Raw genomic sequence first — 23,641 nt, 5'->3', positions numbered from 1 at the left:
GGAGCCTGTTTCCGATTCTGTGTCTCCCTCTCTCTCTGCCCCTCCCCCGTTCATGCTCTGTCTCTCTCTGTCTCAAAAATAAATAAAAAATGTTGGAAAAAAAATAATAAAAATAAATAAATAAATAAATAAAAGTGAGGGGTGCCTGCGTGGCTCAGTGGGTTAAGCGTCTGACTCTTGATTTTGGCTCAGGTCCTGATCTCACGGATCGTGAGTTTGAACCCCACATCTGGCTCTGTGCCCACAGTGCTGAGCCTGCTTGGGATTCTTTCCTCTCTCTTCTCTCTCTCTGCCCCTCCTGCACGTGTGTGCTCACTGTCGCTCGCTCTCTCCCTCAGAATAAACAAATAAACTTGAAAAAATAAAAATAAGGTGAGTGTGTGTGTTAAAGGGCGAGCAATGCTTGGGCTCTGAAGGACAGGATTGCTGACTGGGGGTGGTGGGGGTGATGCGAAAGGAAGGCATGCTGTCAAAGATCATCGAGCTGGGGGGGAGGGTACAGAATGGTGGATGCGACTATGCTTTTATTATTCTATTTTGGGAAATATTTGTGGCAGGTGTATGATGTAAGAATGAGTGGTTCACAGGGACGTTGGATAGGTTTCTTAGGCTCTGCTGTAAATAACTAGATGGTGTGGGCAAAGAGTTAAGAAAAACTCCTTCCCTTTTTGCATGAGAATCTGACCTTTGGTTAACTTCTTAGCTTGGTTTCCCTGGAAACAGATAAAGATGGTATGTGTCAACTATGTTACTAGGCAACAATGCATATGGTAAAAATGACCCCTCATTGGCAGACTGCATCTGGACCCAGGGGGTGGGGGTGGGGGGGCACTACAAATGAACTGTAAATACCTGATGGGAATGCCATGCTTTGGACTTCCGTGAGTGCAGAATTTCTTGTAACCAGAATGTCCCTTGCTAGGACCCTGCAAACTATATCTTTGGAGTTATTACAAGAGTTATTGACTGCTGTGGGACAGAAGGCTTTTAAGCAAAAGCAGTTCCTTCACCTGCCCAATATGGATTCCATCATCCAGCACCTGAACTGGCAGGGCTCTAATCATAGAAGAATGCGTGATGCTGCTTTGCCAGTAGGCTATGGTTGGTTCCCATCCTATGTCCTTCTGAGTAAACTGATGTCAGATGTAATGTATAGTAGTCTTGTGAGTCTAAACGTCTAGCTGAGCCTCAGAAACTGCCTGCTGAATATCTCAAGTTCGTTTAATGTTATGGTGGTTTCTTTTGGGTAATAGGTGAGGCATGACGTCTAGAAAGGGGGTTGGAACAAAGGAAGTCTTTTGTAGCACCTTTATTTTTAAACTCAAACTCACTCTTCCATCCAGCCATCTAGCCGATCAGCCAGTATTTAATCAGAATCTACAATGTGCCAAGTATCATTGTGCTACACACACAAAACAGTCAAGGTCCTTTCTTTCAATTAGCCCTCATATCTTATGGAAGAAAAAGAGGCATCTATTGATTATTAGTAGTAGTAGTAATAATAGTGGCCAATATTTCTTAAGTAGCAGGTGCTGTGTTAAGCACTTTCTATACGTCATCTTATTTAATCTTTGACAAGGATTCTGCGAAGTGGATGTTATCCTACATATTTTTTAGACAATGAAATCGAGGCACAGAGAGGTTGCTACAAAGGTCGGGTATGGCATTTGAATTAAGGCAGTCTGACTCCAGATCCTAATCCTTAACCAGTATGTTATTGAATGTGATATGCACCTTAATAATGGTCCTCACCAAGGACTTCATTCAACAAGTTTCTATGAAGGCTCTCCTGGCTCTCCATCTCCTACGAGGCCTGGAAGGCCACCAATTAAAGTTTGTTCGAGTTAACAAGGAGTCATAGAAGATAGCCATGGAGATAGGTGACGGGGGAAAAAGAAAGACAGAGTTTACCTGGATCTAGATGTGTATGAGGTCTGTGTCTTTTCTTCTCCAGAGAAAGCTTAAGCTACTTTCTGATCCAACCTAACCAGCTTCCTTTTCCAGTTCTGAAGGCCTGGCTTGCAATTGGGCCGAAGTGAGCACCATGACATTTTATGGCTTCAATAATTCCCTTTCGAACCCAGATTATGAGAGAAAATAAAGTATGTAAGGCGACAAGTATTGTGCCTGTCATGTTGTAAGCACTCTATAAACCATGGCTATTATTATTCTTTCTTCTCATGTTGCCTGCAAAATGCCAAAAGTTATTGGAGAGGCAGACATTGCGGTGGCTTTAGCACCTAGTGTCCTCTTTAATCCAATATATTTTTTGTGTGTCTGTCAAGAACATTTGTTAAGTGCTCAGTGGGTGGGCTGTAGAGTATCAGAGAAAATAGAGCCAGGTCCGTCAAGATGCTTATGTCACATTTAACAACACAGACAAGGAAATCTGAAAGTGCCTTAGGAACCCTCATGAAAAGGCGCCAACCACGTAAAAATTGTCAACTCTCCAATTTTTTTCCAGGAAAGGGCCTGGTTCGACTATGGAAGACATTAGCTATTTTTCATATTTACCAAGCTATTTTCTTATAGAAATAAAGAGGAGAATCAGAAGTCAGTCTCCTCTTTGCCACATCCCACTGCCTCAGACTTATCTACTCCACTCTGCCTCTGCCCAGTCTTTATTAAACATGGCCTTGACCAGCAGCCAATCTGCGTCAGTTCCAGACACTTGTCATGAGGAAAAACCTTAATGCTGGACTGTGATTCCTTTCTGCCCACTCTAGACTGTCTTGTCTTCTATCACATTGATACCTAGTGTCAGAGCCTGGGGTCTCAGGCCAATTTCCAATGTTGTGAGCTTCCCTCAACTCCTAAAGTAACAGAGGCATTCTTCCCACATTCTACTTCTGGAGATCTCTGGTCTCTGAAGATTCAGTACCTATCCTAGATTTTGAAACACTGAGTAGTTGTGCTCCTTTGCCTGGGATGAGGTGTGAAGCCAAAGCTAATCCAAGATAAAAGATTTCAGAAAAAGGACCCACCTCTGGCAATGGGGCCTGCCTGGTCTGGAAGTCTGGGGTGAGACTTAAGTGCTGGTCTGTCAGACTGATTGACACCGGATGGAGAACAGACCAGACCCCCACTCAGTACTCAACTTGGTTCACTCACCAAACATGTACTGAGCGGGTACCGTCCTATGTTTTGGAAACAGAAAGTTGGCGAAGACAAGGTGTCTTCCCTTGAGAAATCCAACGTCATGTATTGTTCACGTAACACGAAACCCATTCATCAGTTCGTAAGGAAAAACAACAACAGCAACACCGATTCTCAAACTCTCCCGGAAGAAAATGTTCACCGCTTCCTCTAGCCTGGAGTTCTAAAATGTCTGACTCAATAAAGCAAGACACCATCAACTGCCACCAGAGCCTCCCCAAATGAGAATTCTGTAGCAGAAGTGATCTTGATTATCTCAGAAATCCCAGACAGAAATGGAAGCAATATAAATAAACATAAAAGAAAATAGAGGTGCTGTAACACAACTATAAATTGCTCTTCTCCCCGACTTTCTTCCAGTCATCCAGGGCAAAAGAGGGAAGTTGGTCTTTGTGGCAGAGAATAGACCAACAGCTGTTCTATATCCTGCCAAGAGGAGAGAGACTTATTATAAATAATAGCCAACAATATGTCCTTTGGGACTGGAGACTCAGCCAGTGGGGGGAGTGAGGAGGAAAGAGGGAGGGTTAATGGGATGGGGGTGACCAACGCAACAGAGGACGAATTAGGAGAAAACCCTATCAAATTTTCCTGTGTACTTATGTTTCTATTACCTCATTAGGGTGATTACATAATGCTACTCCATTTATAAACTAAAAGGGAAATAAGGGGCAATATTCTCATTAGCAGGGGCTGATGCGAGACATTAACATACCAGTAAGTCACGTGGGTGAACAATTAATATGTTTGGGAACATCTTTTCTTTCTCTCTTCATCCGTTTGGTATTTTGGCTGCTCCTTCCTTTTTAGCCATATATGTGTATCTGTGATTCAGAAACGGAGATGAAGCTGACAGCTGGGGTGCCCTCATTTTGAGAGCCCTTCATGTAAGAAATTTATGGAGTTTGTTCAACCGTTTTATATTCTAAAATTGGGAGAAACAAATGAATGATCTTATAGCGATGTATGGATGGGTCTCTCACTGCTCCCTCTCCGCAACCCCCATGGGGCTTCTTAGCCAGATGCAGATTGGAGTTCTGAAATTTCTCACTTCTTGAGATATTTTTCTACTTGTGGAGAGACACCATCCTTTCACATCGCTTACTTGCCAGTGTCCTAATTCTAAGTTTGTAACTCTAGATGAGGATTTTTTTTCCCCCCCGGGAGATGGAAAGCTTCTGTTTATGGAAATACTATTAATTTGCATCTTAACTTAAAAAAAAAAATAGCTCACTAGGACAGTAAAATTCATCAAGTGACATTTCACAGAAGAGGAAACTGAGTCCAAAAACCGTGAAAGAACTTGCTCAGAGAGTTTAGAGGGAGAACCCAAGCTGGGACCCAGCATCGGCAGGAGCTACACGGCATATGACTGTAATATACAATTTCTAAGGGAGGCTGGGCAATTTAGGGAGTGTCTGCTCTATCCACAGGCTCTTCTGATGAGGGGGTGTGGGAGGTGTGGGGGTGTTAGGTAGAGATCAATCCTGCTAAAGGGTCCCTCAGAGAAAGAATTAGCTGTTTAGCCTGTATTTATGTCTTACATGTGGTTTTCATTTGATATACTCACCCTTTATTCCTATATAGCTTTATTTCATCTCTGTCTCTCTCTTTCCATTTTCTTATATCAGCTCTGGTTTTAATTTGGGGGGCTCCCGGATGCATTATTGCAAAGTTATCCTTTCTCTGGAGATGAACACTTATTTTGCATTTGTTCTCACGATTGTAGACTAGATGAAGAGTTTGGGGGATCTAGCATTGCACACGAACAGGAAGGAATATCTTTATTCAGATTAGAAAAACAAAGTAAACATTTAGACTGTAGACAGCAAGTTGGAGAGATGGCGCTTTACTTGGGGCCTGGGAATTAGCATTTCCTTAAATTAGCAATCTATTCTTTAAGGTAAACTGTTCCATAGGTTTTCTATTCATATCTTTTTTTTTTTTTTTTTTTTTAAATTACAGTTTCTTAACTATCCAGCAGATGGCATCTGCTTCAAAACTCTCAAACTTCTATTTATATTTCAGGACAAACAGGATACCGATACATTGAAACCTCCCTTAATTGACTTTTACATTTAATACCTAAAATAGGCTGCTAGAAACATACTTAAGGGTAGACAGTTAATTCTCTTTTTTGGGGTAAGAGTCATTCTTTTCTCTTGCCAAGTCCCTGGCAGGATCATGGATACACAGGAAAACCTCGGTCATTTGAAAGGAAACATAATCAGGATTAAACTCAGCAGCTCTCTAAAAATCTATCACTTGAGTTACTTTCAGCATGAAACAAGAGCCGAGTATTAAGATCAGATTCATAAAAACAATGCTAATCTCAAACCTCCTCTAAGGGTGAGAGAAGCAAAAATGGGAGTCAGCTCCTCGGAGAAGTAGGAGGTGACTGAATACACAAAGCTTTGTGGATAGTTACCATACAGAGCCTTTTCCCTCTTTACTTCATATGAAGAGATGGGCATGATTGAATGACTTCTAACATTTAATGACACCTTTGCCTCAGTGCTTTGTAAAGCTCACACATGAATACACTGATCCATTTCCAGATGATCCTCGGGGCCCCATCCTTTTGTGTCAAGCACAAAGAAAAAGGAGAGAGAGGGAGACACAGAGACAAAGAAACGGCCCATGTAACCAAGCTCCGAACATGATTTAAACAACCAACTTAGTAAACATCAATCTTAAGACGTGTTATGTGAAATGGAGTCATACTCCAAAAGAAATGTTGGCTACGTTTAAAAGATCACTTTGTCTAAAGAAAATGCCAAGTTGAATTTCCAAGCAGTAAGTCATGTTTCTACAAGAAACTGACAAGACAAAAGCAACAATGTAAAAAGGTGAAAGATAGACCATGTGAAAAAAAGTAATAATGTTATAATCCTGTTGTTTTTTTAAAGGGTCTGGTTCCTCTCACCATTTTTTTGGTGGGGGGGGGGTTATTATTTGTCAGGGACTAACGTACCTGTGAAAAGAGCAATGGGTTAGAAATCAAGAGACTTATGTGTTACCTTGTGTGAGTAATGTCACCTCCCTGGACCTCCGTTTCCATCTATGATATAAGGGGATTGAACCAAACGACTTTCGGGTTCGCTTTCAGCTATGTTTGTTTTAACTGGGCATCCCTGCAGCCACAGAACGGCCTCTTAGCACTCAAGTGTCAGTGTGAGTCATAAGGAAGGATGGTGGGAGCTTGGACAGTGGTAGGGTCTGGAGCTACTTTGCCAAAACTGAGCCACTGGAAAGGTATGTGGTCAGGAAGCATTTGAGAAGCCTTTAGTTGCATTTTCATTCCATGTCTGTTTTGTGAGAAAGAAAGAAAAAAAGGAGCAAGAGGCCCAGAAGTCTTAGAAATGAATCTGTTTGTTTTCACTTTTAGCTCAAAAATAAAGTGCATTCTGACCATTTGATTCTTCAGGTACAGTGTCACGCATGTCAGTGAATCTCTCCCCAAGTTTGGAATTTAAAAATGCCTGACATCCCCACAGTTAATATACACAATGGATTCTTCAGAAATGCAGAGTTAGAACATTTGAAGCAGCTGAATACTGATTTACATGAAAGCTGAAAGTGTGCAGTACTAATAAAATGTATCTTTGACATCTTGGCTTCCAGAGAAACACACTTCCTTTGTTCATTCACAAGTCTGCTCTATTTCCACCTCAGATTTAATTATCTTCCCAGTTCTCATTTGCCTATGTGTAGGCTACCATTTACAATACGCCAAGCCCTACATGTGGGAGGCACAAATCCTTTCATTCAAAAAAAAAAAAAAAAAAAAAAAATGTGGACAAGCCATTTTGACCGCATAGTATGTGCTTTAGACAAAGCCAAAAGGATGCTAACTGTATTCCAAGAATACCAATGTCCTTGAAATGAAATTTGCTGCTTGCTGTATTGATCTACATCACTTTAGTTGCGACTTTCAATTATGTGTCACATGCATAAAAGAACTGATCTTTTTTCTCTATAAAAGCATAGGCTGTTGGGAATCGGGAGGGACTTTATAAAATGATCTAGTCCAACTTCCTCATTTTACAGATGAGGGAAATGAAGCCCAGAGATGTAAAAGGTTTGCCCCAAATCACCCAGATGGACAGCAGCAGAAGTGAGACTAGACTTGGATTTTTTTTTTTTAACTTACACACTGGCATCAGTTACACATCCATGATTGTCATGCTCCCCAGCATCTATCCATCTCCCCATTCAAAAACAAATAACCTCCGAGTGCCAGAGCCTGATCTGGACTTGGTAAACAAAATAAAATGTCCCTGATCCTCAAGAAGCTGGCAGTATACAGTTGAGTTTGCTTTTCAATAATCTTTTGGGGTGGGGTGGGGTGGGGGGGGCAAGAGCCAGCTTTATAGTTCATAACAAGTATCAAAACAAAAAAGATAAACATTATTACAACAAACGTTCCACTTTCCTCTTCTCTAAATACAGAGATACTTCATTTATATTTGGCTTTGGCAGAGAACAAGGTGTTCCACATAAGCAAACTCTGCAGACCACTGAAAAAAAAACTTTTGAACAGAAATCTTTCTTAAAGTATATTTCATACGTATTGAACATGACTTAAGGTTTTTATGTTATTTTATTTGTTTTACATGACTCAGAGTGATCTCTTAGGAACATCCATTATCCTACTGGACAGTGATCCTGTTCTGTGTCTAATTTTCCAGGTCTCATAATACCAGGCAGTTAACACTTTTCACTGCAAGTTACCCTTACTTTTAGCAGTGATTTCATAATCTCTTTCAATTTGCAGGGCCAAGAGTCATTTCAGGAAATTTATTAAAAATTATATCTTAAATGTGCGTCAGAGTCAGTAAGGCTTCAAATAAGGGTCTGATGTGTAGTATACATGCCTTTATTGGGTGAATCTGTGGACCAAAATTACATACTTATGCTTTTCTGATTACTTCTAAGCTTAGGATGATGGAGAGAGGGCTGGGGATGCCATGCCTCTGGCAAGCTGGCCAATACTGCAGTCAGCCTCAGACAGAAACTTTCACTTTATCCCCAGAGCAGAAAGCCATCATGGGACCATAGAAGCCTGAGCAGTTTTGGCAAGGGTAAGACTCCCCTTTGAGGTACTTGGTTTAAGTAGTACCCGATTTTCTCTATTGCTGTGGCGAGAGCTGTCAGAATCCTGTCCACCGGCCTGCTAGGGTATCCCCTGCTCCACGGATTTAGAGTCCAAATGTGCCAGATTCTACTTACAGTGTGACCTGCTGACAAGTCCTGGGTCAAGTCCTTTACATAAGAGGAATCCAGGTATTCCCTACAACTCTGTGAAGTAGACTTAACTACCTCATCGAAGGAAACTGAGCCACAGAGATTTTGGGTAATTAACCTAAGGTAAGCTGGATAAAGTGGGAGGAATTAGGCCTCTTGACCTGACTCTCTCTGTCACAGACATTCACGTGCCCAAGGTGGTGACTCTGTAAAACCATGACTAAGAGAGTTGATGGAGTTTCTTGAATCACTTTAAATTTCTTTCTGATAATACCACTGGGTTACAAGAGGAGGGGTCCTCTTGTAGCAGAAAGCAACATTAAAAAAAATTCAATCTGGGTTTTAGCTCATTGCTTGTTCCTCTACGGGCACTGATTCAGATTTTCTAATCTCCTACTTGTGTGTTCTCTGTATGTTTTATGGTGAATTATAAGGTTAAGGAAAGCACAAAGAAGCCCACATTATGCAATAAACATACAAGTGGATAAGACTACCCTCTTTGGTGTATTCCAAAAACATTTTCTGGGCACTGACCAAGGGGCAGGCATTCTCCTGATCAGTGAGGACTTTAAGATGGACAGAAAGTGGTCCTTGTCCTTGAGCTTCTGACATTTCCATGGGAGAAGCAAGATTCTAAGGAAACAACCAGATCAATGTGGGAAGTGCTAAACTAGAAATATGCTGAAAGGTGCTGTGGGAACCTAACACTGAACTCTGCTGATGGAGATGATCAATGAGCTGGGACTAGGCAACTGGCTAAAGCCAGGAGGGAAGAAGAAAGGTACTTCCGGGAGAGGGAGCAGCATGTGGATGAAAGAGCTTTGTGTGTGGCGTATTAACTGTGGCTGCAGCCATGGGCTGAAGTGGTGAAGTGAGGCAGGAACTTTCTGAATTGAAGGTTAAAAGAATTGTGTAAAATGACTCCACCATACTAATGGCCAAGTTTATAAATGCAATGGCTAGAAGAATGTATGATGAACTTTTTGGGCCCAATTATAAGTAGACAAAACATGGAGTTGAAAGTTTTGGAGAAAGATAGTACACTTTACGGCACAATGAACTGACGACGATGTCTCCAATATCCCCAATAGAATTCAATCTACTTGAAACCTGTTCTTGTGTTATGTAGTATGTCTTTCTTCAATTACAAATTTTGTCCTTGACGGGACACCTGGATGGCTCACTCAGTTAAGCATCTTGACTTTGGCTCAAGTCATGATCTTGCGGTTTGTGGGTCCAAGCCCCACACTGTGCTCTGTGCTGACAGCTCAGAGCCTGGAGCCTGCTTTGGATTCTGAGTCTCTATCTCTCTCTGCCTCCACACCCACACATCAGAAATAACCATTAAAAAAATTACAGATTTTGTCTTTGTGTCTCTGTGATTCTGATTTTTTTCAGACCATACATCCTGACTTTTTCTATTTAGAAAATGCTGATATTTATATTATTCCACAGCGCAACATTACCCAAATAACCACTTTAACACATTTCAGTGAGAACATCAATGCATACACCGAGGCCCTGGGTCTAAATGAAAAGAACTGATGAGAGGAAAATGGGAATTTAAGTGGAAATTACACGGTATTGCACTTCTTTCAAGAGTATAAATGCACTGCAATTTGTTAAAGGTGAGGCCCTCTTTTTTATGAATGAAGTGTCATACTCAAGGTTACTACTCCCAGGGAGAAAATTAGAGTTCTTTGGCAATAAAATTACCTCTTTCACGATCACTGCTAAGTTTTACTCTACTGATGGTAGTCCTGTGGTTGGGATCTAAGAGAGTTATTACTAGCAAAACTGACAAAGCAGTAACCCAGAGAATGTGTAACCTGAATCTGTTTCGTGACTATCATAACCTTTTTGTCATGAGGCCAGTCTCAAGTCACATTCTTTGGCCTCATGGTGGAGTAAACTTAGAACCCAAGAGCTAGGGTGATTTCTGGGTCTCATGGGATGCTGGACCTGAGGTCAGCTCTTTTGATTCTCAAGTTAATCTGCATCTGAAATATATAGAGATGCATAGATGAAAGAAACTGAAAAGAAGAGGCACCTGTGGTGGTATTGGGAAAACTGGACCCCAGCATGCAAAGGAAGGAAACTGGACCACTTTCTCATACCAAACACAAAAATCAATTCAAAGATTCAAAACCTAAATGTGACAAACGAAACATCAAAATCCTGGAGGGGAACATAAGCAGTAACCTCTTTGACATCGGAAACAGCAACTTCTTGCTAGACATGTCTCCTGAGGCAAGGAAAACAAAAGCAAAAATGAACTATTGGGACTTCATCAAAACAAAAAGCTCTTGCACAGCAAAGGAAATAATCAACAAAACTAAAAGGCAGCCTATGGAATGGGAGAAGGTATTTGCAAATGACATATCTGACATAGGGTGAGTATCCAAAACATATAAAGAACTTACAAAACTGAACACCCAAAAAACAAATAATCCACTTGTGCAGAAGACATGAATAGACATTTTCCCAAAGAAGATATCCAGATGGCTACAGACATATGTAAAGATGCTCAACGTCACTCACCATCAGGGAAATACAAATCAAAACTATAATGATGGGGCACCTGGGTGGTTCAGTCAGTTAAACATCTGACTCTTGATTTCGGCTCAGATCTAATAGTCGTGAAATCCAGCACTGAGTTGGACTCTGAGCTGGGCATAAAGCCTTCTTTATGATTCTCTCTCTCTCTCTCTACTTCTGCTCCCCCCGGCCCTCGAAAAAAAAAAAAAAATCTATAATGAGCTATCACCTCACACTGGTCAGGATGGCTAAAATTAACAATACAGGAAATAAGAGGTGTTGGCAAGATGTGGAGAAAGGGGAACCCTCTTGCACTGTTGGTGGGAATGCGAACTGGTGCAGCCACTCTGGAAACAAGTATGGAGGTTCCTCAAAAAGTTTAAAAATAGAAGTACCTTATGATCCAGCAATTACACTTCTCAAAGGTATTTACTCAAAGGATATAAAAATACAGATTCGAAGGAATACATGCCCCCTGATGTTTATAACAGCATTATTGACAAATAAAACAGCCAAATTATGGAAAGAGCCTAAATGCCCATTGACTGACCGATGGATAAAGAAGACGTGATATGTGGTACACACACACACACACACACACACACACACACACACAGAGGAATACTACTCAGCCATAAAAAGAAGGAAATCTTGCCATTTGTAACAATGTGAATGGATCTAGAGAGTATCACGCTAAGTGAAATAAGTCAGTCAGAGAAAGACAAATACCATATGATTTTACTCATATGTGGAATTCAAGAAACAAAACAAACGAACATAGGGGGACAAAAGGCAAACCATACAACAGATCCTTGAAAACAAACTGAGGGTTACTGGAGGGGAGGTGGGGGGGGGATGGGTTTAATAGGTGATCGGGATCAGGAAGGGCATGTGTTGTGATGAGCACGGGTTGTTGTATGTAAGCAATGAATCACTAAATTCTACACCTGAGGCCAATATGTTAACTGGCTGGAATTTAAATAAAAATGTGGGAGGGGAAAGAACAGGCCCGTGTGTCTGGCGATTCCGGAATAATGCTCATTTGCTCTATAATTTCTCCTTAAGGAAATCTGCTAGGTTGTCAAATTACCAAGAAAATGCTCACATCAGGGATTCATTTAGAACTCCTCTGGATTTGTTTTCAGGAGATTGACAGCTATTCTTTTGATGACAAGAAACTGTCCGCTTGGACTGTTCTCTCCTGTTTTTTCTGGATGAAGAGACGGAGTGGTTTCAACAGTTAGGTGCAGGACAAAAGTTCACATGACAGAGTGCATATCTGATGGGCGACAGTGCTGTTTTAAATGACCCGGAGGCAGGAAAGCCGTGCAGTGCGGGTCTTCTTTTCTGAGCAATGTCACGAGAAGAGGAAGCATAAAGGGGGAAAGCAAGTTTGAAAAGATGAATACAGTTTCCTAGTAGGCGCATCAGTTGTTCAAGTAGAGAAAACTGGAACTACTTTGTTTTCCTGGAATACAGTGTCCACCACCATCTGGATGTCATACGTGAGTAAAGAGTGAAGGACCCACAAATCCTACAAAACAAGTCACTTTCTTTCTAGATGAAAGGGAGAAAAATCTGTAATTCAGAATTTCAAAGGAAATATTTTCAGGTAAATAATATCCACTTCAAACAAAACTTCCCCTCTTTCCTTCCTTTCTTTCTTTTTCCTTCTTCCCTCCTGCTCTTGCTTCCTCCGCCCATTTCTTAATTTTTCTCTGCGTTAGGACAAAGTATCTCAAATTAATCCTACTTAATATAGACTCCTCCCAAATATAAATGAAATAAAATGAAGAAAACCCCACTTTCCTCTCAATGAGCAAAAAAGCCTTTGCTTCTCACGTCATATGGTGTTCTTGTTGCTCGGAGTACTAACAATTTCATGACTGCATACAAGGAACACTTTCTGATTGACTGCCCATAGTAACAGTAACTCTAACTGAAAACAACAAATCCAAAGTGACCTGACCAGTATTTAACCTCTGGGAACAGAGGGCTCTTCAAAGCAGCGTGAGACACATTTACTGAAAACCCACCGTGTTCCAAGTACCGTGAATCAGATGATTAACACGAAAGCTCTGTGTAGACCAGGCACATCACCGAATGGGAGTCTCAAAACAAGACAGGAGACCATCACACTTGCAAGAAAAGCTCCACTTTGGGCATTATTTAAAGGAAAGACATTTATTTAAAAGAAAAATGGCTGTGTAAGTAATCAAATTAAAAAAAAAATCCTACAGCTTTGATATTCTTTTCATATATTTAATCAATTACGATAACAGAAAGTAAGGTTTGGGAGGGTTGGAACAGGGTGCTTTTTTGCTTTGGTTTGTGTGACCAGAGAATGGCTCACAGGACACAAAAAGTTGCTGCAACTGTGATGTGGCATTTATAATAAATGGCTCAACCTCATAAGGCCCAGGCACTCGGCGATTTAACTGGTAATGCCAGTGGGATGATGTAGTATTTCCTGTACTGGTTTAACTTCTCACTAAGCATGTAGACACTGTAGTGAAGCACAGGTAAAAAGTTCACAGCTGGAGGGGGTGTAGAGGAAGTGTTCTGCAAAGCTAGAAGCTTACACAGACCTCCAGCTGGAACTAACCTTGGAAGAATGGAGGAGGGGGGAACACATGGAAATGATTTGAAATTTACAGGACGTGGGCTTCAGGGCTGCCGTAAGGGTGGCAGAGTTTTCTCTCCAAGCCATACGAAGAAGTGGAAGGAAGCGAAATGTAGAGCCGGTTAACATAAGCCAGGAGCGCTTTTAGAGTATGCCTGCTAATTTTACCTCTTAGACCCAGTGTCCAGCGGGGCAAGTGCCACTCACCACCATTGGCTCTTCTTGTCCCCGAAGTGCTCATTTTTAAGATCTATCTCAAATGCCATCTCAGTTAGATGGGGTCACCACCTGTTTTAAAAATTCTCACCTAGAACTTTGCATCCGTATTTTTCTTCCTGGGCCTTCTTTAACTGTGCATTTCTGTTAGTGTCCCCTTTCCTCCCCTTCAGCCCCTCTTACCTTGAGATGATAAATGTCTCCATGGTCAAGACTTGCTCCTTTCTCTTACCCTGAAGCCAACCCCCACCCAATAAAAGCTTTTCAATGGCTTTATAGGACTTTCAGACAAAACCCAGACAGACTTTTTAACATGGCTTACACAAGGTCCTTCACAATTTGGTCCCACTCTGAGCCCAACCCTTCTGTCAATCTCTCTGGCACCTCAGGGATCTTTCCTTCCTACCATATTTCTGATCTCTTACTTCTTGACTTTGTGTGCGCTGTTCCCTTGCCTGGGACATGCTGTCCACCCACCCACATGCACCCCCCATCTGCCTGTTGTTGACTCTTACCCTAGGGCTCATAATTTGCTTCAGGGGCTCCTTCCCGAACGCTCAAAGTTATACACTCCATACTTTCCTATGCTTCCTCTCTTATATAACCCATTCTCCATTTTTTTATTATTTGTTTAGTGATTCTTTTCTCAGCTAGACTACAAGCTCTGGAAAGTCAGGGGCCGTCTCCATCTTTTTAGCACTGTACCTGCAGCGCCTAGGGCATGAAGCTTGGATGTATGGTTCTACTATGTAAGAACTCAATAAATTTTACTTTTTAAGTAAGTGAATAAGTAGCTACTGTAATAACCACCATGGACTGAGTGCCAAAGTATGTTTGCTACAGACTTTATACTTTACATACACATTATGTCACTTAATCATCACAGTGATCCCATTATTACCCATAATATATATTATTATTCCTGTTTAGAGATGAGGAAGCCAAGTCTTAGAGAGGTTATTAACTACCCAGTTTACCTAGCTCAAAAAATGACAGAGCTGGGATCTGAGCGCAAGGCTATCTCACTCCAAAACCTATGGCAAATAGCTACCCAGTAAATGCTCATTACAAAACACACATACATATAAATACTTGTGAATATATTACTTTCTTCCAATTTGAGAATCTCTTTGTAATTGTATTTGATTTGAATTCATGTGATTAGAATTGTTTCTAATTCCAGTAAGAGTCTCTAAATTCCACACCCAAGTCCAGTCACAAATTTCTTTTTCTTTTCTTTCTTTCTTTCTTTCTTTCTTTCTTTCTTTCTTTCTTTCTTTCTTTCTTCTTTCTTTTTTTGCCTATTAATATAATGCCTGTGGAACTAGACGGAATTGAACCAAGGGCTTTGGTTGTGCTCAGATGCTGCCTGTGTGCTTAGAAGCGAGATGAGTTCATGTCTGTACAATCAGCCAAGGTGGCCAGGACATTTTTACCTAAGGGCTCCAAGGATCATGATTGGGACACCACTGTATGGCACCTTTTAACTCTATTTTCCTAAAGATACATGGTTCATATAGTGCAGCTTAGTACCAAGGCACCCCACAAGTTGGGAAACATGGAATTAAGTCACAGCACAGCAGCCCAATATGTAAGAAAACTCCCAACCAGCAGGGTGATTCAGTAAAGGGCCATCTGTGTTCCTGGGGAGTGGATAATGGAGGCAGAAGCTGAGTTACCATTGATTGGTCAAGCCTACCCTAGAAAATGATGTGTACATTGGGTGGGCGGTATAACAGGAGAACTTTGGACTCAGACTTTCCTAAGTTCAAGTCCTTTCTCTGCCTGTACTTGCTACAACCTTGGGCAAATCTCTGGGTCTCTAAAAGCCTCACTTTCCCTTTCCATGAATAATAAGATATACAATTTTATTTATAGAAGGCAATATATTCAGAGTGTAGAATATACTTTCTAACTGCATGATCTTGTGTGTTGACTAACCATCATGTGCCTCAGTATGTGGTAAAATGTTAAGGATAATAGAGTCTTCCTGGAAAAATTGTTGTGAGACTTAACTGAATTAACAATGTAAAGTTCTTGGAACAGTGCCCAGTCCTGAATAAATCTTCAATCGGTTTTAATTATTATTGTTATTACAATCATGGACACACCTCACTGTTTTTCACTTTACATCCAGGAGTTTATGTTATAAATTCCCTCACCGTTTGTCATTTTACTTGAATTTTCAGTGTAGAATAGGGGTTGAAAATTTAGAAATGATTAGAATTCATTCCCTAAACCAGGAAGCCAACATCTCAACAAGGGACTGTATTCTTAAAAAGCTAGAAGGAATGTTTTTGTGTCAAAGTGGACAGGAAATAGCTTATTTCCAGAACCTAAAGTATCTGAACAAAACTGATTTTTTTTTTTAATTTGGAAAATGTTCTGAAAACATGTCTGAGAGATTTAAAAATGCTTCTACACACATTTTTTTAAAAAGATCTAAGAAAAGTTGCTAAGAAAATTGCCTTAGTTTTATCAAGTATTTATTCCAAAGTCAAGACAGAGAAATAGATTTTCTTTTAATGAACACAAGTTAATAACTGATATTAGCTCTTATGGCATTGCAGAGCAACATAGGTTTGTTTGTTTGTTTGTTTCATAATCTCCTGTGTCACACTGGTACACAGCACTCTGTCTCTCCCTGTCCCTTTGTTTCTTTCTCTGCCTCCGTTTCTCTCTTACACACACACACACACACACACACACACACACACACACACACGGAGGAAGGTAAAGGACCCTAGCTTAGCTGTGAGTTTCCCAAAGTTCTTTGAGATGAAAACATAGAGATTCTAGCAGGAAGAATCAAGATTCATTCCATAAGTCTAATATTCTTGAGGGATGATCCGGGTCTTGTCTGCTTCTGGGGAGTTGTCTTTTCTTGTGAACTTTTAGGTGCCAGGAACTGTGGTAACTGCTTAACATAAATGATATCACTTAATCCTTACAGTAATCATGTGTGGTAGGTATTACTTTCATTTTACAGATAATGAGATGCAGAGTTTAGGTAGAATACTTTGATGACAATCGCACAGCTAGGGTTTGGGGGAACAAAAGCCAGGCTATGAACCAAGGTCTGTCTGACTGTGAAGTGGTACTGTTGGTCACTTTCCATGCTGCCTTGTATTGGGGGCACCCAGGGCACAACTGCTGCTGCTGGGACCTGGGGGCCTCCTGGCACTCTACCTGCTCTGGTGGTTGGTCCAAGGAACAACAGAAATTGGTTAGGCTGGGGCACCTGGGTGGCTCAGTTGTCGAACTCTTGATTTCCGCTCAGGAATGATCTCACAGTCGTGAAATCAAGCCCCTCATCAGGCTCTGCATTGGGCATGGGGCCTGCTTGGGATTCTCTCCCTTTCCCCTGCTCACATGCATGTGCACTTTCACTCCCTCTCTCTCTCTCTCAAAAGGAAGAAGAAGAAGAAGAAGAAGAAGAAGAAGAAGAAGAAGAAGAAAAGAAATTGGTTAGGTTGGTCTTTGACCCACCCAGCCTCCTAGGCCTGCTCCCCTTTCCCTCCCCAACCTTTTCCAGAAGATTGAAAACTCCTTCAAAGGCAAGGGTCACCAACTAGTAATCAGCTAGTACTCCTCCCAGGGAGCTGTGTAATTTAATTAACAAAACCTGGGGTGCCTGGGTGGCTCAGTCGGCTGAGCGTCTGACTTCAGCTCAGGGCATGATCTCACACTCCATGGGTTCAAGCCCCGCATCGGGCTCTGTGCTGACAGCTCAGAGCCTGGAGCCTGCTTCAGATTCTGTGTCTCCCTCTCTCTCTGCCCCTCCCCTGCTCATGCTCTGTCTCTCTCTGTCTCAAAAGCAAATAAAAACATTTAAAAAATATTTTAAACAAAACCAGCGGTTCTTCAGAAATCAACCTCAAAGGGAGCAGGAGACATCTCTTCTAGCTCTTCTAGCACTGCCTGAACCTTGCAGATGGGACACGATGCTGCGGGATCCTCTCACTAATGGTGACAACAAATGTGTAAACAGTGTCATCATGTGAATGACTCACTGGGACCACATGCACTGCCATTCTGAGGGTACAAGGCAGAGCCCTGTCTTCATCAAGGGAAAGACAGCACCTCCTGAAGGAGGAGAGGATCAAGGTCTTCAGCTTCAAAGGGTTCCCTGTCCCTGCTTCAAAGTCACTTAGTAACTGCAGCTACACTATGGCTCCTGGGGAAGGGAAGGGAAGGGAAGAGAAAGGAAGGAGAAGGGGATCAGGGAGAATACAATGTTATAGATGGACTGGACTAGACATGTAATACTTAGCCCTGAACCACCTATCTTTAGACTTTCTACAGATTATTTATTGGCAATGGATCTAATGAGGTTTCCTTGAGTAAGAGTTGACCTAAAGTGAGACCTGATTCCACAGAATCACTGGGACCAGACCTCTAAGAATGGATTATATTAGATAAAAAGTAGGATGAAAACCCTACATTCATTCCAAAAATATTGACTGAGCATTTATTAAGTGCCAGACCCTATCCGAGGTGCTGGCAATTCAGCCAGCCAAGACGACAGTGAGCAAAACTGAAAAAGCCTCTGTTTTCATGGTGACGGTAGACAGATACAAACAAAACACAAGTAAGGGAACAGTGTGTCCAAAGGCGATAAGAACTGTAGAGAAAAACAAACCTGGTAAGGAACACAGAGAGGTGTAGAGGTCATCAAAAGAACAGACTCTGAGATGGGCATGAACTTGGTGCACCTCGGAAAGGCAGGTGTGGCTGCAGGCTAAAGAAACAGGGACAGGGATGGAAGCTAGGGTGGAAGGAGGTGGGTGGTGTGCATGCTTCTAGTCGGATCTTGTAGTGCCTTGGGAGGATTTTGGCATTTACCCCTAGTGAGATGGGAAACCAGTAGAGGTCTGTGAGTGGGGAAGAGACATGACAGAACACATGGCCAGACTTCTTGGAGTTCCTTGAGGCATACCACAAACTAACTTGCCTTCCTAAACAGGCTTACTAGCCTTGTCCTTCAGAACTCTTTCTTCTTCTGGTAAGCTGACATTTGCATACATTTTTCTCTGGCCATAACATCTTTGGTATCAATGCTCATCTGTCCAGCATAGCCTGGCACTATTTTAAAAACAACCCTTCAAGACACGGACTGTCTTACAAAATGCCTTCTTCCATACAACAGAACACGCATTTAAAGGAAGAACAAGGGGCCATTTCTATTGAAGCAAATGTGTTTCTTGCAGCCAACAGCACAGCCCTACAACAGTAATGTTTCTATTTCAGAAAGCAAGACTATTATGTCAGCAATAATCCTGCAAAAACCCAAGTTGTCACATGATCCCTCTACTCTATGCAAATAGGTCAGGATCCAACAAATGAAACATCTCTCTTGCAAATTGTATCCCATTTGGATTTTATTTTTATTTTTTTATGTTTATTTATTATTTATTTTGAGAGACAGCGTGCATGAGCAGGGAAGAGGGGTGGGGGGGGTGTGAAGAGAGAGAGAGAGAGAGAGAGAGAGAGAGAGAGTCCCAAGCAGGCTCCACGCCCAGTGCAGAGCCCAAAGTGAGGCTGGATCTCATAAACCAAGAGATCATGACCTAAGCCAAAATCAAGAGTGAAACACTTAACCATCTGAGCCAGCTGGGTGCTCCTGTATTTTGTTTTTAATTTTTTTTTAACGTTTATTCATTATTGAGAGACAGAGAGACACAGAACATGAGCAGGGGAGGGGTAAAGAGAGGGGGAGACACAAAATCTGAAGCAGGATCCAGGCTCTGAGCTGTCAGCACAGAGCCCGACACAGGGCTCGAACCCACAAATTGTGAGATCACGACCTGAGCCGAAGTCGGTTGCCTAACCCACTGAGCCACCCAGGCACCCCATCCTGTATTTTGTTTTTAAATCGTCTTTTTAAATCTGTCATTGGTAAACAGAATTTAGAATCTAAAATTCCCTCACAGATACTTTATGATAATCCAAAGGAGAGGAAATGATTATTTATTGGGGCCTACTGAATTCTTTGAATATGGTATTTCATGTTAGTATGAATGTTGGAACAGAGACATGAAAATGCACATCCATAACTACCTATCTTGTTTTAGTTTTCATTTCAGGCCCACATTACTTATACATTCCCAAAGAACAACTTCAAATGCCATATTTTGCAAGCTTGTGGTTTCAAGTTGCTGATTTAAGGTCTTATTGACCTCTGTACAGAATTTTAACATTTTTTTCCTGCTTTGTTGGCCTGAGGGTGATGACGGAATCAAACATGCTTATAAACAGGGCCAAATAAATGGAAAAATCTCTCATAGAAAAGATGCAGTTTTATGGGAAAAAAAAAACCCTGATCAAATCGGTTTGTTTTTTTTAAACTTCTCACCCACTGACATTTCTGGTCCAACAAGTTTTCTTCTTGATGTAGTTAAATGTCAACAAAAGTGTTACTTATTAATTATCTGACATATAACATATATATCTAGTTATATAATCTATAAGTATAATTTACGTTACATATAAATTATTTTATATATATATAGAATATATCTAATTATATAATAATGCATATATCACTTCACTTAGGAAACATTTTATTCTTAGGTTCATGAGCTTTTTTTTTTTTACAAGAAACTTTGCACAGCCAGTGGAAAGAAGATACTTTTTCCTCAATGACTCCCTCTACTATAATAATTGGCCTGGGTTGACTCTCTCAATATTACATAATAAAGCTTGACTTTTCAAAGATGGAGGCAATGCCTCCATCCAAAGATGGAGCAAGTGTGTGAACTTCCCTCTCCTGGTACTTCCCGTAGAACAGCAGTTCTCAACTGTGAACGCAACGCAACGCAAAGTAAAATTCATGAGGGAGCTTTAAAATATATGTATATGTACATGTATATGTATATGTACACGTATGTGTATGTGTATGTTTATGTGTATTGTATGTGTATATGTATATTTATATTTATATATGTATGTGTGTGTGTATATACACACACACATCAGAGAGAGAGAGAGAGAGAAGATGCCCAGGCCCAACATGAAGAGATTCTGAGTTACTTGGTCCAGGATGAGGAACAGGGCATTTTAAAAAATGTGCACCTCGGGGCGCCTGGGTGGCGCAGTTGGTTAAGCGTCCGACTTCAGCCAGGTCACGATCTCACGGTCCGTGAGTTTGAGCCCCGCGTCAGGCTCTGGGCTGATGGCTCGGAGCCTGGAGCCTGTTTCCGATTCTGTGTCTCCCTCTCTCTCTGCCCCTCCCCCGTTCATGCTCTGTCTCTCTTTGTCCCAAAAATAAATAAAAAACGTTGAAAAAAAAAATTTAAAAAAAAATGTGCACCTCAGGTTGAGAACTAGAAATCTAAAAGAAGACTTCCTTTCTCCCTCCCTTCCTTCCTTTCTTTTTTCCTTCCTCCTTTCCTTTACTTCTCTCTCTGCCCCCTGTTTCTTTCCTTTTTTTCTTCTCCTTTTCCTTCCTTCCCCCTTCCTTTTCTCTATTTTCTTTTCTTTCTTTCTTTCTTTCTTTCTTTCTTTCTTTCTTTCTTTCTCTTTCAATCTATAATAAAGTGACTACCTATTTGAAATATTTCTATTTTTAATTGAAACGAGCAAAGAAAATTCCAGATAGATAATATTGTAACTATAGAAGACATAAGCACACTGTAAATGAGAGGGAAATCATATTGCTTAGATCAGTGGTCCCTGATTAAGTCAGATTTTCAAATGTATTTTGCAAGCACAGGATACTACCCAACTATATATTCAGTGCAGACAACAGATAAATCTCATTCAGCCTTAGGGACACTGACTACAATCGTCTTTGCCTGTTGTCTATTGTTCACTTCTGTCTTCAGTGATTAATTTGTTGTAACTTCAGCATCTCTTGTGTAGCTGAGACCTGAATCCACCTGCCAGGAGGAAACAGGTGAGCGTAAAGGTTTCACCTGGAGGTTAAGAGGCCTCCTGCGTGGATCAGGTGGGTAGCAGTTTGAACTACATCCCTAACTTATGTTCAGTTATTCAGAATGGTAGAAGAGTCTGATGGAAACCAAGTTGTCGGGACAAACTGGAATTGCTGAGGAGACAGTCTTAACGAAGAAATTTAGAGTCTGGTATAAACAGAGTGATTCAGCAATAGGACAGGAGACAGGTAGCATTGCCAAGATGACCACTGGTCCCTGGAGGCATCCTGAGCCAGTTCTCATGCTGTGTGTGACCTGGGGAAGGGAAGAGCCATGCGGAAAGGGAAAGAGATGGTACAGTAAACCTGGAATTACCTTGGGACCCACAGCCATGGATGTGTGGCGGGCGGGGGTTCCAGAGTGTAGCTCCGAGTGGCAGCAGCAGATACTGAACATGGCTCCTACTGATGCAAGAGAAGCACATAAGACCCTTCTTTGGGCTCATAAATGACTGGGGTGGAGGTGAGGACTACAAGTAGCTTCTCAGGTGAGAAAGTAGGGGTGGGTAGGTTGTAGCCGGTGAGATTCGAGTTTTGATCTTATGTAAGCTTATTTGTATGATGCGCTGAAGGGAACAGGGATATTGGGGTACATTGGATATGATCCCATCCTTTAATTTGGGTGCATTGGATATGATCCTAGCCACCAAACCCCATCTCTTCCATCTGTATTACCCCAAAGGGCCCATTTTCTCTTTCCATCCCAGTCCATCTTGCACGTGGCTAATATACAGAGAAAGATTACAAGAGGTCAACATGACATATCAACACTGGCCATTCTGAAGATTGGTTGTCTTCATGGGCAGTCAGTTGGACTAGTGACAGCCATAGAAAAATAGCACACACACACCCCCCCCCCCCCCCCGCCCCTGCCACGGCCCAGGCTGCTTTCTCTAATTGCATCAGGAGACCCTTAGGGAGGAATTTTCCTTTCATTTACCTAGATTGTTGAACCACATACACCACAAATCCCCAAAATGTATAATGCGTTAAAACAGTAAAGAAAACCAAGTTAGGTGAAGTGTAAGATTTGGGGAAGACACAGAGATACATTTAATTAGTTTACTCCTGAATGTGTGTGTGTGTGTGTGTGTGTGTGTGTGTGTGTGTAAAATGTTTATGTATTTATTTTGAGAGACAGAGGGGGAGTTTGTGTGCAAGTGGGGGAGGGGCAGAGAATGAGAGCATCCCAAGCAGGCTCCATGCTGTCAGCACAGAGCCCGATGTGAGGCTTTTTCTCACAACCCTGGGATCATGACCTGAGCCGAAATCAAGAGTCAGACACTCAATTGACTGAGCCACCCAGGCGCCCCACGAATGTATATAAATATATATTTTTTAAATGAAAATTTCAAGTAGTAGGAATTCCTGATTCCTCACTGGCGCTCCCCATTTCCAATCTGCAGTGATTTTGCCTAGCCTACTTGCTGACAAAAGATCTAGTTATAAGTGAGGCCACATTTTTGTGTAGTGGTTAAAGCCTTGCATCAGGGTATATCTTGAGGGCATATAGGTCGATGGACCTTTGCATGTTTCTTACATAGAATAATCCATGTGCTTGCTAATTATACTTCCACACCATATATTCATGGGATGCAGTTGATTACTGGGGTCCAGCACTGCTCTGGAAATCAGGTCACAGTTCTAATCAGGGTTCTGATGAGTGAACGAACTTGGAAAAGCCGTGGAATCTCTCTTACGTATGTAAAAATGGAGTAATGATTTTATTAGAAACATCTCTAGGATTCGTACCACCTCTGAAATACTGAACCGAAATTTGAACATTTACATAGTTGAAGTGAAGCTTTGCCTCCTCCTCATCAGGATGGTACGTGGCCAGGAAATAAAAGGAAGGGGATAAAGTCTCAACCAGAAAGAGATCTCTCTCAATGAAAGGGTTGTTTCTAAACAACCTACCTCATCCTAGA

At 41.5% G+C, this 23,641-nt stretch overlaps 1 protein-coding gene and 1 long non-coding RNA gene across 3 annotated transcripts in view; both read right to left on the bottom strand.

Moving 5' to 3' along the window:
- The window catches only part of MAML2 (mastermind like transcriptional coactivator 2), a 347,914-nt gene that overhangs the window by 67,690 nt on the left and 256,583 nt on the right, over positions 1 to 23,641 (bottom strand). The gene's annotated exons all lie outside the window — the stretch shown is intronic.
- On the bottom strand, positions 4,915 to 22,541 carry LOC131487106 (uncharacterized). Its single transcript, XR_009249613.1, has 2 exons — positions 21,093 to 22,541; positions 4,915 to 20,854 (listed from the first exon to the last, which is right to left on the bottom strand). It is a non-coding gene; the product is annotated as an uncharacterized LOC131487106 (long non-coding RNA).

This window comes from Neofelis nebulosa, chromosome 10 (assembly GCF_028018385.1).
Source record: "Neofelis nebulosa isolate mNeoNeb1 chromosome 10, mNeoNeb1.pri, whole genome shotgun sequence".
NCBI classification, from domain to species: domain Eukaryota; kingdom Metazoa; phylum Chordata; class Mammalia; order Carnivora; family Felidae; genus Neofelis; species Neofelis nebulosa.
Note: the sequence above shows the minus strand (reverse complement) of the source record. Positions and strands in the feature narration are given on the sequence as shown.